Raw genomic sequence first — 12,109 nt, 5'->3', positions numbered from 1 at the left:
CGGTCTTTTGTCCAAACCCTAATTATGGTACAAAATCCAATAACCCCGTCTTAATATTTAGTCTAACGTTACGATTACTTTGGCTCAAATAAGCATAATAATAACTTAGTTACGAGACATTAATTTAAAAAGGAAGAACATAGCTTACAGTGGTTATTAATCGCGTAGCGTTACACGGACAGAGTTCTGACTTTAAAACCCGTAAAACATTTCTTACATTAACCCAACTAAACTATAATTTATTATTAATCTTAATTATAATTAAAATTATAATTAAAATTATAATTATAATTATATATTACATAGAGAGAAAGAAAGATTGAAAAAGGTGTCAATAATTCGGCAGAAAACATGGCTATTTATAGGACTTGGCCAGCATCTTGGCCTCATGCGATCGCATGATTTTTCTTCTTCCAGGCCATGCGATCGCATGGCCAGCTGGGACAGATATTTTTGCTTTTCAAAACGTGGGCTGCTGAGTTATTATAATATATAATATAATATAAATAATTATAAATAATTATATATATATATATATATATATATATTATATTCTTGTGCATAGTAGACTTGTAATTTTAGGTCCGTTGTCTCGCGCGTTGATGCTCGGTTTATGTCTCGGTTCTGGATTTTCGAACGTCTTTTTGTACGCTTAGATATCTTCTACTTTGCGTTCTGCGACTTGTACTGTCGTAATTTTTAGACGTTTCTCATCAATAATTTGAACCACTTGGACTGTATCTTGTACATTTGAGCTTTTTGGTCATTTGCGTCTTCAAATCGTCGTTTTCTTCTTTTGTCTTCGCACTTATTTATTTAAACGATTATTACTTGAAAATAGAACAATTGCAACTAAAAGCTTTACATATTAGAAGGATATTGAGCCTAAATATATGTTCATTTGGAGCACTATCATTAATCAATAGATTAAATTTTCGAAGGTCTCTTGCTTCTTCTTTTTTTGTTTCTGAATCAAAGCAATAGGATTCAAGTAATTGTGATTGTGATCGAGCCCACAAAGAAAAGTTAATTTAAAATATGTTGTTAACATGTCTATTTTATCTTTCATTTAATATTTAATATGTTATTTATAACCCGCGAATTTGCGGGGTTAAAAAATATAAGTCAATAAGAAGTTACATTCTAGTCATAAATGGTCAGAAAAATGGCATATACATCGCTAAGATATAGTGTGAATATAAATGTGAGTACCTTAGCTTATGTCTGATGTTGGGAATAAAAACGATAATAATGCTTAGCCAAAGAACACCAACATCGACAGATAGTTATCCAACTGCAATGAAGCATGATTGACATACAATTAAATATACACCTTAAATATACACCACCAACCAGTTTTGGTGGTTCCTATCTTCTTTCTATCATTGGCTTAAGTAAATGCCATAATCTCGTTCTTTGCTAAAGTCGTAAACCAACATAAGAGCTTAGCACATTTTCGCTTCCTTTCGATAAGCCCAAAGCAGAGTCTGCACTCCAATATTGCACCCTATTAGATGCTCATAATTATTAAGTTATTGTACACTGATCAATAATCAAAATAAATAGAAAAACAAACAACTGACAATTTCACGACAATTTCAAGTTGTTCACTTATGAGTTGCCTGATTTGAGTTACATTGTCTTAAAGGGAAGATAAAACATATTAAACCGAAAGAAATGAACTAAAGACATTTAAAGTCACCCAAAGTATATCTTTAAAGCATACAAGCCCCTATATCGCTTTATTCGAAGAATTAGGTTATTGTAAAATATATATATTTTTATAGCAATCAATTGTAATAAATTAGACTTGGACACAATTTAAAAAGTGAGAAAAGAGAGTTTCTTGGTCAACCAAACCTAATGTATACCCGTAACCCATTCTGAACCATCCTAACAATGACAGGTAATGACCCTTAATCAACCCGCCCGAGCTGGTCATTTTTCAACCTATTGGAAAAATGAAAGATAGTGTGTGTTCTCAATGAGACAAACATAGAGCATAGCTTTCCCTCTTCAAGGGCCATCACGTCGGGCCTCATTTCAGCAGGGTACAAGCTTTCGATCTTTGCAATGATTAAAATATCACACGTGAAGAACATTAATATATTAAATAAAAATCAATATACTCATGTAAGCATGTACCGAGATGTCATTCATGTTCATAAGGTAGCCAAGAAGTCTTGACAAGGATCAAGCCCTGTTCGATATAAATAATATAATAAACGCAGGAAACGTATGAAATGATTATATTATTAGAAAATCTTGCTCTAGCAGAGTAAAAGAAACAATATATTTGTGATGCTCAATAGCTTACCAAACACAGATCAGCCTTCTTGCATCATTGACCCAACATATAATAGTAAATAAAGAATATTACAAAAATGAAGAAAAAGTAGAGATGAGCAATGGACCTTTCTTGCAACATCCATCCCAATTAGATCATCACGAGGATCTGTAAAATAGAACTTTTAGATGAATGAAGAACATTTACATATATGACAAACCAAATTAACTCAATTCATCTCAAGTAGTCAGATAGTGCTCCAAATGAACATATATTTAGACACAATATCCTTCCAATATGTAAAGCTTTTAGTTGCAATTGTTCTATTTTTATGTAATATTCGTTTAAATAAATCAGTGCGAAGACAAAAGAAGAAAATGACGATTTGAAGACGCAAATGATCAAAAAGCTCAAATGTACAAAATATAATTCAAGTGGTTCAATTTATTGATGAGAAACGTCTCAAAATTAAAAAAGTACAAGTCGCAAAACGCAAAGTACAAGATATTAAATAGTACGCAAGGATGTTCGAAAATCCGGAACCGAGACATGAACCAACTATCAACGCGCGACGCAACGAACCTAAAATTACGAGTCAACTATGCACAAGAATATAATATAATATATATATATAATTATATAAAATTATATATATTATATTATATATTATTAAATAAAACGTCGGCAAATAAGAAAACAAAAGTACGTGAGCTGTCCCAGGTGGCCATGCGATCGCATGGCCAGAAGGCACAAAACTCATGCACTCGCATGAGTTACTGTAGCAGGCCACATTCTATAAATTCAGCATTTTTCGGACGAATTTATCACATCTTTTTCTATCCCTTACTCTCAAAATATATATTTATATTTATATTATAATTTTAATATTAAAGTTTAATAATAATAAGGTTATGTTAGCGAATGTTGTAAGTTTGTAAGTCGAAATTCTGTCTGTGTAACGCTACGCGATAAATAATCACTGTAAGCTATGTTCTTCCTTTTTAAATTAATGTCTCGTAACTAAGTTATTATTATGCTTATTTAAATCGAAGTAATCATGATGTTGGACTAAATATTAAAGACGGGGTTATTAGATTTTGTACCATAATTAAGGTTTGGACAAAAGACCGACACTTGTGGACATTGGACTATTGACTATTAATAGATAGGGGATATTGTCTAATCGAATGACAACTCATTAGAATCTGTCGAACCTATCTTCAAATTAGTTAATCTAATAATTATTAAAATGATTATGTATGTTCTATTTAGTGACGTTTATACGACATCTTTTACGATCATTTAATTAATTATTCGGGTTGGGTAATTGATTATTCATTCTGATCAAGTGGGTAAATTAATATTCATATCTCATTAAAACAGGGGTGGATTACATACAAGGATAATTGATGTAATTGTTAACAAAGTATTAAAACCTTGGATTACACGCAGTCGATAACCTGGTGTAATTATTAACAAAGTATTAAAACTTTGTTACAGTTCGAATCCCTAATTAGTTGGAATATTTGACTTCGAAAATAAGGTTAATTTGACGAGCATTTTATAATTATGACCGATGGACTATTATGGACAAAAACCAGATAGGTATCAAATAAATCCAGGACAAACGACAATTAACCCAGATAAATAAATTAAAATTAAAACATCAAACATCATGATTACGGAAGTTTAAATAAGCATAATACTTTTATTTCATATTTCATCGTACCTTTATTTACTGTCATTTTAATTACTGCATCGCAATTTAAATTCTGTCATTTATATTTTCGTCATTTATTTTTAAGCTTAAAATATAAAATCGACAAACCGGTCATTAAACGGTAAAAGCCCCTTTTATAATATTACTACCTATATATAATTATATATATTTGTATAAATATAGTTGTTAAAAATATAGTACGTTATCACTAGCTCCCTGTGGAACGAACCGGACTTACTAAAAACTACACTACTCTACGATTAGGTACACTGCCTATAAGTGTTGTAGCAAGGTTTAGGTATATCCACTATATAGATAAATAAATAACTTGTGTAAATTGTATCGTACTTAATAGTATTTCGTAGTAAAAATAATAGTATTTCGTATACTCCTCGCATACCATCAAGTTTTTTGCGTCGCTGCCGGGGACTCGGTGAAACACGCTATATTAAAAATATATAATTTTTAATTTTAATTTCGTAAAAAAAATATTTTGTATTTATAACAAGTGTTAAAAAAAATAAAAAAAAATATATATATATATTTTTTTAAGATTTTATATATAATGTTAACAAGTATTTTTATTTCTATATTTTAAATTATAATTTTATTTTAATAAATAATTTCTAATATTTTGTAAATTAAAACTCAGAAAATAAAAAAAATATATATATAAATATATAATTAGAACGGGCCGAACCAAATTGGGTTTCCGAATTGTTTCTGATATATTGGGCCATGCGACCGCATGATCCTAAAGGTTTAAACTCATGCGATCGCATGAGCAGTGCTGACAGGCCAAATCAGAGGCATTTATTATGCAGCTAGGGTTTTAAATTTTATTATTATTATTTAATTTTTAGGGTTTAATTAAAATATTAATTAGTAATTTAGTTTTAATTAGTTTTATTAAGTTTAATAATTATTATTAACTATATAAATTAATACTTTTATAAAATAATAATATAAAAATAATATTTTTATAAAAATAAGCAATTTTATCATTTTTTGTTTCTTTTTATAAATTGTATATTTTTATCATTTAAGTCGTAAATTGTATATTTATCGTTCGTAATTAGTTTTAAGACTAGTATTTTGCCGTAGTTAATTTTTATTTCTAGATTTTTAGGCTTTGCCGTAAAACCCCTTAAGTGTTTTTTCTATAGACTAAGATTTAGGTGCTTTAGAATTTTGCGACGCCATTTTAAGATTTTGGTACTTTTTAAGTTATTGCCGTTTTGGATTTAGAATTCCTTTAAGCTTTAATACCTTTAGGCGCAACTTTTTAGATTTAGTTTTTAGACATTTAAGTTTCGACATTTTTCTTTCTTATTTTTATTTTTCGACCTTTTATTTTTTGACGTTTTTCGACGCACTCTTTTTCTTTCTTATTTCTCGACGCTCTAGTTTTTTGGACATAGAATTTTCTATTTTTTCTCTAAAATTTCAAAACGAAAACTTATTTTAAGCGGTTAAATTGATAGACATCTAAAATTTTTCTGGTTCGTAGTAATATTGGATTTGTTAGTGGCGAGTTGTGGGTTTCCAATTTAAAGGGTCCTGGCTACCTGCTGCATCTATTGGCTATTCGAAACATGGGCAAAATCAGAAAAGTCTATTAATTTGATAGCTTATATAATTTTTATCTTTTATAACTAATAGAATATTCAGTGAATGCACCGAGCAAAACGTTCATTACCTTTCATACGTTCACCACCTGTAACTCGATCAAGACATCTAGCCAATATTGTCGCCATTGATTTTTCTTTAGAATCGTCATCTAGTCAAACAAGTACTCCAATTCAAATTTCCGATAATCCATTTTTTGAACCCGAATTCAAAATTGAAAACCCGGAGGATATTCAAGGACAATTCCAAGATCCAGAACCACTAATCATTCCTCCTGAACAACAAACCGTTCAATCAGAATCTTTTAGTGATTCGTATTCAACAAATTCAATTATGGAAGTAACTGAACCTCTAAGTATGGAAGACCGAATGAGAGCCATACGCACTGGCCAAGGTCACGCTATTATTAAGCCAGATATTAATGCGCCAGATTATGAAATCAAAGGACAAATTCTACACATGGTAACTAATCAATGCCAATATAGTGGTACGCCAAAAGAAGATCCAAACAAACATCTTCGAACCTTTAATCGGATCTGTACTCTATTCAAAATTAGAGAAGCTGAGGATGAACAGATATATCTCGTGTTATTTCCCTGGACTTTAAAGGGAGAAGCCAAAGATTGGTTAGAATCATTATCTGAAGGGGCGATTGATACATGGGATGTCTTAGTTGAAAATTTTCTTAAACAATTCTTTCCGGCATCTAAAGCCGTGAGACTTCAAGGAGAAATAGTTACGTTCACACAAAAGCCAAATGAAACTCTATATGAGGCGTGGACAAGATTTGGAAAGTTGTTAAGAGGATGTCCTCAACACGGTTTAGATACTTATCAAATAGTAAAAATATTCTACCAAGGATGTGACATTGCTACACGAAAAGACATCGACATAACAGCTGGTGGTTCCATTATAAAAAAAAACTGCAACCGAAGCTCACAAAATCATTGATAACACAGCCTCCCACTCACATGAGCGGCACCAAGAAAAAGATATCTTTCGTTCATCTAAAGCGGCTAGAGCCGATTCTAGCCATGACTTTGATTTCATTTTCGCAAAAATAGATGCTTTCGAGAGACGAATGGAAAATATGAATAAAGATATTCACGCAATATGAATCAGTTGTGAGCAATGAGGTGGACCACACTTAACGAAAGAGTGTCACATCGATCAAACGATGGAACAACGTGAGAATGTTTCCTACATGAACCAAAGGCCGGGAAATAATTATCAAAATAATTATCAACCGCCAAGGCCGAACTTCAATCGAAATCAAAACATTCTTTACAATCCAAATGGACCTAACAATAACTCGTACAACCAACAAGGTCCAAATATCCAACCAACTCAAAACAACACTTTCAATCAACAAAAACCTAGCTTGTATAAACCACCACAACAAACCGAAGAGAAAAAGTCAAATCTGGAAGAAATGATGGCAAAGCTAATGGAATCTCAAACACAATTTATTACATCTCAAACCCAAACATATGAGAGGTTTGATCAGTCATTAATAACTCAACCAGCTTCCATTTTGAATCTAGAAAAACACGTAGGTACTCTTGCTAGTATGATGAGTGAGAGGAAACAAGGAAAGCTACCGAGTAATACTGAAGTAAATCCTCGAAATGAGAATGTTAATATGGTATCAACAAATTCTGAAAAACCATCATCAGAAGATGGGAAGGTTTTCGATGTGAGTAACAATGAAGAAGTTACAACATCACCACCACTCGAGTATGTAAAGCCAGTGGTGGCACCATACAGACCACCCATCCCGTTTCCAAGAAAAGGAGTTGAGTATGAGCAAGTAATAGGTAATAAAGTTTGTGATACCTCGAAAAAGAAGAAGAAGAATAAGAAAGTGCAAGAAACAAAAACCGTAAAAGTAAACCCGGTAAAGACAGTTCCACCAAAACCTCCACCCAGGTTGGGTGATCCGGGTGAATTTATTGTTCCTTGTCTACTTAGTGATTGTGTCATGTATGACGCACTAGCAGATTTAGGTGCGAGTGTGAGTGTGAGTGTTATGTCTCTTTCATTATATAAGAGATTAGGAGTAGGTGAGTTAAGTCCAACAGAGATGAGTGTCCGACTCTTTGATCAAACCATTAGGCACCCAGTTGGAATTGCTGACAACCTACCCATTCAAGTGGGTAATTTAACCTTTCTAGTCGAATTCATTGTCATTGACATAGAAGAGGACTCAAACATTCCTCTAATTTTAGGTTGACCATTCTTAGCGTCCACCAGGGTGTTATTTGATGTAAGAGAAGGTAGAATGACACTTAGTAATGATGAAAAATTGATCACCTTTGTGAGTCGAAAGTCTAAATCTCCACCAACCAAAATCGTTGAACAAACAAAAACGATTGATGAGAAGCATATTGTTTTACCAACTCCAACGGTAGTGCTTAACAATAATAAAACGCCTAAGTATGGGGAAAATGAAGTAACACCTAATGATGACTTGATAACAAAGAACCCCATTGTTGATACTAAATTACAAGACCCCGTTATTAACAGTTCAATGAAGAAACTTATTAAACGGATTCGCGATGCTAGAACCAAGGAGAACTTTAAGTTATGTAACCGGTTAGTATCCAATCTATCGCCTAAAGAAAAGGAAAAACTAGTTAAATTTGTGGATATTACACAGGAATTCGACCAATGGCTTAAAACAAAAGTCACAGATATGCAAGTTGATTATGGTCCAAAAGAAATTGACAATGAAGTTAATCACAAATTCGACACCACAGCTACCTAAGTGTGGGGAGATTCAGATGTTCGAAAAAGAAAATGCTGTCTAGAGTTAGTTGTTCTGTTCTCGTGTAGTTTCGAGAATGGAATCCGATTGGTCTTTTCCAGTAGTAGACACTAAAGAACTAGTTTTCTCCCCCCATTCTGAATTTTTGTTTTGTAAGTTTTCTATTAAATTAATACGAATTTTTTTAAATTTAAGTTTTGTGTGAATTTAAAAACAAAATTTACTTTATTTCATTAAGTTTAAAAAATGATTTCTAAAATTCATCGTAAGTTGAAGACTAGGTCATGGAACTGAAATTGCTTTACCCGAGGGCGGGGCGAAAAATTTTGTTATCATTATTTTTAATATTATTGATATAGAGTATACCAAAAAATTAAAAAACTCAAAAATCTTTGCTTTTAAAACAATCACTTTAACGAAAAATTTTAAATTTTGTCGTGGAACGGACTAGGTAAACATACCGAAACTACCTAAAGTAAAAAGAAACAAAATTTTAAAAAATTATTCATTTAAATTATTTTATAAAGAATATATATATATATATATATATATATATATATATATATATATATATATATATATATATATATATATATATATATATATATATATATATATGTATATATATGTTTGTATTTTATGTTATGTACAAAACAAGGTAAAACAGCGCACTTTTAAAGATTAAGTTCATCAAAAGCTACTAATTTTGACGATAAGACGCAAAACATATGTGAAATTGCAACAAAAGGAATGAACGATGAGGCGCGCCATCTATCATTCGACGAGCTTAGTAATTACAAACTGAGTATTTTTAATCACTTTTCTACACTAATCACCCTCATAAATTTATAATTATAGTCTGATTTCATGCAAATGAGGGCATTGCATGATCTCAAGTGTGGGGAAGGGTTATAAATTCTCTCAGGTTTACACTTAGTTTAATTGCCAAATTTTGTGAAAATTTGAAAAATTTTCAACTAAATGAATTCAAAATCATGTTTATACATATTTATGAACGATAAAACTAAGTGTTAATGCCAAAATTATTGTTACCTCGGAGAGAATATAAATGGAGAAACAACCCAAAACGTTAGAATTTATTTAAAATAGAATAGAGGAGAATAAAAAGGCAAATAAAAGAATAAATAAAAGCTAAGTGTGGGAAGAATTTACTAATTTCTTTAAAACACATACCACATATTTGGTACAGATTATTGCAGGTACTTTTGCTTTGGACTAAACTAATCAGTTTTACCCGATTTATTGTAATATATTTGAATGAAAAGATGGATCTACACGATGAATCAATTCCATCATTAAAAGGAAGTAAAGTCTTCCGAGAAAGACACGCGCTTCTTGATTTAGGTCAGGAAGTTGTCATCCAGACCAGCTGTAGGTTGACGAAAAATCTAGAAAAGTCATCTCAAAAATCAGGTGAAAATTCACGGACCTCAGCATCAAACAGGGTCGCCAAGTGGTCAGACTTATCCTACCATGAGAGGATCTGTCTCGTAAAATGGGGAGGGCGCCGTGCAAATTAGCTTGATAAGACTAATGAATCAGACCCCCAGAAAGGATAATCTCCTTAAAGATTAAAAATCAGCTTTTAAGCCTGATATTACTTAATCCTTGAGATTGACTTTAAAGATTGAGAATTACAAACTCATGGAATTCAATGATATCTAAACTCGAGCTTGAACGAGAAAATATTTTGATCAAAATTACAAACCGATCTGTTTTCTTAAAACCTATTTTCAATGCGTTCATTACCATTGAACGTAAAATCCTAAAAATTCACCGGAATTCATTAGATCACCTGAACCAAATCGGGTGTCAACCGTAAGAACGGTGGTTGCATAGCATGGTCGAAGACAGGACCTTGTGCCAGACTGAAAAATTATAGGGTGATTTTTACTATTGCTCCTACAAAGGATAGTAATTGCATCCGACACGTTTTAGACCATGAACATCTGCATGTCATTAGACATTGCCTTAATGGTTGCTTGTTCAACGCTTTCCTTTACAACCGGACGGTAGTTTATCGAAAGGTAATATACGGAGCAAGTATATTGGACGTGTGCTTTTCTAAAACATGGTTAGCAAGTGGGTGACACAAAACCACAAGTTTTGAACTAAAATTTTAAAATATGAAACCCACACAACCCACAAAAACATTTTGCAAACACCGGTGAAGGGTTATTCCGGAAAACTTATCTAGGGTAGAAGCTAGAATGAATTTTCAAAAGATCAAATGTTTTCATAAAGATCTAATTTCCTTAAAGGATCTAAATTTTCATAGTCATGTGGGACTGTAAACCACATCGTTACTATTATTGTGTATACCGCCGTATTAAAATCACTGATGTATAAAGTGTGAAAAAAAGTGATTCGAGTGAAGTGTGATTTTATTTTAAGTTCCGAATTTCTTGAGGACAAGCAAAGCTCAAGTGTAGGGATATTTGATAGTGCTCCAAATGAACATATATTTAGGCACAATATCCTTCCAATATGTAAAGCTTTTAGTTGCAATTGTTCTATTTTTATGTAATATTCGTTTAAATAAATAAGTGCGAAGACAAAAGAAGAAAACGATGATTTGAAGACGCAAATGACCAAAAAGCTCAAATATAAAAGATATAATTCAAGTGGTTCAATTTATTGATGAGAAACGTCTCAAAATTACAAAAGTACAAGTCGCAAAATGCAAAGTACAAGATATTAAATAGTACGCAAGGACGTTCGAAAATACGGAACTGAGAAATGAACCAACTATCAACGCTTGACCCAACGGACCTAAAATTACGAGTCAACTATGCACAAGAATATAATATAATATATATATAATTATATAAAATTATATATATTATATTATATATTATTAAATAAAACGTCGGCAAATAAGAAAACAAAAGTATGTGAGCTGTCCCAGGCAGCCATGCGATCGCATGTCCAGAAGGCACAAAACTCATGCACTCGCATGAGTTACTGTAGCAGGCCACATTCTATAAATTCAGCATTTTTCGGACGAATTTATCACATCTTTTTCTATCTCTTACTCTCAAAATATATATTTATATTTATATTATAATTTTAATATTAAAGTTTAATAATAATAAGGTTATGTTAGCGAATGTTGTAAGTTTGTAAGTCGAAATTCTGTCCGTGTAACGCTACGCGATAAATAATCACTGTAAGCTATGTTCTTCTTTTTTAAATTAATGTCTCGTAACTAAGTTATTATTATGCTTATTTAAATCGAAGTAATCATGATGTTGGACTAAATATTAAAGACGGGGTTATTTGATTTTGTACCATAATTAAGGTTTGGACAAAAGACCGACACTTGTGGCCATTATACTATTGACTATTAATAGATAGGGGGTATTGTCTAATCGAATGACAACTCATTAGAATCTGTCGAACCTATCTTCAAATTAGTTAATCTAATAATTATTAAAATGATTATGTATGTTCTATTTAGTGACGTTTATACGACATCTTTTACGATCATTTAATTAATTATTCGGGTTGGGTAATTGATTATTCATTCTGATCAAGTGGGTAAATTAATATTCATATCTCATTAAAACAGGGGTGGATTACATACAAGGATAATTGGTGTAATTGTTAACAAAGTATTAAAACCTTGGATTACACGCAGTCGATAACCTGTGTAATTATTAACAAAGTATTAAAACCTTGTTAT

This window comes from Rutidosis leptorrhynchoides, chromosome 2, assembly GCF_046630445.1.
Source record: "Rutidosis leptorrhynchoides isolate AG116_Rl617_1_P2 chromosome 2, CSIRO_AGI_Rlap_v1, whole genome shotgun sequence".
Lineage (NCBI taxonomy): Eukaryota > Viridiplantae > Streptophyta > Magnoliopsida > Asterales > Asteraceae > Rutidosis > Rutidosis leptorrhynchoides.
The sequence above is the reverse complement of the archived record's forward strand: the minus strand, read 5'-3'. Positions refer to the sequence as shown.